The following is a 365-nucleotide window of genomic DNA, read 5'->3' as shown; positions in this document are numbered from 1 at the left end:
CGCGAGGAGTCCCTGGGCTCCGACCGCGCGCGTGCCTGGGCCCCAGCCTCGCAGGACTCGCCCCGACTAGCCCTGTCTCGGTGCGCAGCCCTTCTTCCTAGCGGAGATCCAGCCGCCAGCACTGTCCCTTGCTTCCCATAGTCACGTCTTTCCAGAACTTTATCTTCGTCATCACTGTATAGTCCTCCTCTGCCTGAATTTGTGCTTTCCCTGTCGCCTCCAGGCCGGTCAAGGCCCTAAATCCATCCCTGGATCTGTCCCTCAGGATAAAGTTGTCTCTCTCTCTCCCTCTCCGTCTCCCTCTCCGTCTCCCTCTCCGTCTCCCTCTCCGTCTCCCTCTCCGTCTCCGTCTCCGTCTCCCTCTC

General features: G+C 61.4%; 1 protein-coding gene across 1 annotated transcript in view; it reads left to right on the top strand.

Moving 5' to 3' along the window:
* Rhbdd2 (rhomboid domain containing 2) overlaps window positions 1-365 on the top strand; it is a 10,741-nt gene that overhangs the window by 361 nt on the left and 10,015 nt on the right. The window lies entirely within an intron of this gene.

This window comes from Fukomys damarensis, unplaced genomic scaffold (assembly GCF_012274545.1).
Source record: "Fukomys damarensis isolate Sample0158 unplaced genomic scaffold, DMR_v1.0_HiC HiC_scaffold_17, whole genome shotgun sequence".
Lineage (NCBI taxonomy): Eukaryota > Metazoa > Chordata > Mammalia > Rodentia > Bathyergidae > Fukomys > Fukomys damarensis.
Note: the sequence above shows the minus strand (reverse complement) of the source record. Positions and strands in the feature narration are given on the sequence as shown.